The following is a 2671-nucleotide window of genomic DNA, read 5'->3' on the forward strand; positions in this document are numbered from 1 at the left end:
ACTTTAGTAGCATCACACTGGCTAGATTGTTGAGAAATGTAGAACTTGGCTCCGCGCTCTCGCGCTCGAAGCCCTTTGAACATATAATTGCTCTTTAAAGTTCCAATCTACACAATAGCAATTTACAGTAGCGACATCGTTCAGCACATTGAGAGAAATGTTAAACTTAGCTTATTGGCAAGAATAGTTTACCACAGCTTAAAAGAGCTATACACGTTTTAAATAACTTTGAAACATAAGCTAACTTCCCACATTTCCTCCCAGTCTGCTTGGAACATGGGCAACTTGACACTCAGGCTACAATTAGAAAGTTTAGAGAGTGCAATCAGAAGAGCATAAAGAGCTTCTGACTGCGAACCAAAGAAATATGCATATTACAGCCAATTATTCAGGAGTTAATTATCCAGCATCATCCAATATTAGCCAGAATAGATCTGGCTGATCTACATCATTTTTCTCTTTTGCAGTCACTGATCAGCAAGTTATACATCTTCAGAAGTGCTTATCAAAATTAAGCTGAGAGAAAGAGAAAACTCTCCTATCAGCTAATATTTAGAGTTCTAAAACCTAGCTCTGGTAAAGAATAGCAATGGTTATGAACTGGGATAATTGAGGGGAGACAATATACCAGCATCACTCTATGAATTGTTTTAACCAACTCACAGGTTTTGTTCAATTTGTGTACTTTGATGATATGTGTCATTTTGAGTTGGGCTATGCAATTTATCTAAATTTCTTATTAAAACTTGCTTAAAGTTAAAGTATCGCAACTTTGCAAATCCTACATGGGGGAAATGGGGAAGAAGAGAAAGCATTTAACATTTAATGTAAAACTCTTTAATATATAATGATTAAACTCTACAAGCTCAATGTATTCAACTGATTTACAAACATTTATGCAGGAGCCAAAAACCCTAACATTACAATCCTGTTTAGTGATGGTCTTGCTCATGAGCAGCTCACAGACAGATGATTGACAGGTTGGATGGGTCTAAAAATAAAAGAATGGGAAGAAGGGCTGAGCATACACAGGGATGTAGAAAATAATGAGGCTGATTTGCAAGTGAGGATTATGGAAATCAGTTTCTTCACCTTAAAGACACACTTTATGAATGATTCAAATTTTAATGAAGCACAAGTTAGATTGTGACTCCAAATAATTTCACAAGATAGAAGTGTATTTAAAGCTTTAATCTCCTTAGTTTATTCCACTGCCAACAATCATTTTCCAATGTCACAGTGCATTTAATAATTGTAAATAAAAATAGCCTGTAAGAAGTACAGTAACAACTTCAAGCTTACTGGATCACATGTTCAAGCTAAAACCAAACCAAAACCTCACATTTTGGAAACCAATCAGTGAGTTAGTTCATCAGGTATTCAACATTTCTTAACAACTTACTATGAGCCAGGAATTAAACTCATGAGGAATCAAGGGCAAGTTTGAACTGGGTATTGATCTGGCGAAATGAATGTTTTAGAAAGATCTCATATCACGCTAGCAGCGGTATGTAGACTATCTTAGAAGAGGCAGATACCAGAGGCACAGAAACCAGTTAAGAAGGGTGAGGGCTAGGATCATGTTGTGAGATTAGAAAGGAATGGGTAGAAGATAGAAAGATTTTAAAGAAACAGTCAACAAGAAGCACTTGATAAAGTTTCATCATATAAGGTAGCATTATTAATAAAAATAGAAAAGGTAGGAGAGGGAATCAATCAATTAAAGATGAGGAGTTCAATTTTGGCTTGGTGTTGAATACCTTAAATTTACAATGATGGTGGCTCATCTAAATGGTTAGGGATCAATTTAACTATAAGAATCCAAAATATGTGGAATTTCTTCCAATTGGTTCCTCCTCAATTTATTCACTGATTAGTTCGGAAAGAAGCACTCTTATAATACACATTTACTTTCTGTTAATAATAGGTATAACATCTATTGCAGAAAGCTGAGATTTAACCGTACCTTTGAAATCTTACTTTCTTCTACAATGAACATTGTTTACATCTTATCAATATACAATCAATGGGTTCAATCTTTGCCCATGTTGGCAACTTGTCAGGAAATTGGGGCTACACCTATCTTGCATAACGTTGGGTTAATCACATTATCTTTAAAACAGCTCTCTGAGACCAGTGGATTTGGCTTAATGTGGATCTCTGAATTGTGGAAATCGAAACCCCCACATCTATGCTAAACAGGCAGTATCCAGGACCGAAAGGCCTGCGCTTATCCATTAGGCTCTATTTTAATCTCGTTTTCTCTTCAAAATTGCTGTCATCCTGCAATGCCAAACATATTTTCCATAGATTACACAAGTCTTTTCCAGTTCTTATGATATTTACTTAATCTTTATGTTACATGGGGAGAATCAATAAAATTGTTTTGTCTTTAACACATAATACGTAGGAAATAAGAAGACTAGGAAATGGTATATTTGATGTTCTATATGTTTAGACTAGTAAATAAATTTGAAATTTAAATTTAAAGAACATCTCTGTAACAATTATGTATGTACCACAAAACTTGGCTGATTTAATTTGTTAGACAAAACCAAAAATGTCTTTTTAAAGTCTTTGCTTAAATATTTTCTCACCCAAAAGTATTAGTCCTATGCTGAGGAGTCAAATAGCTCCTTGAAGGCTGGCTGGTATTCTCAGTTCCCACTAT

The sequence above is a fragment of the Pteropus vampyrus genome, unplaced genomic scaffold, assembly GCF_000151845.1.
Source record: "Pteropus vampyrus isolate Shadow unplaced genomic scaffold, Pvam_2.0 Scaffold1, whole genome shotgun sequence".
In the NCBI taxonomy this organism is placed as follows: Eukaryota; Metazoa; Chordata; class Mammalia; order Chiroptera; family Pteropodidae; genus Pteropus; species Pteropus vampyrus.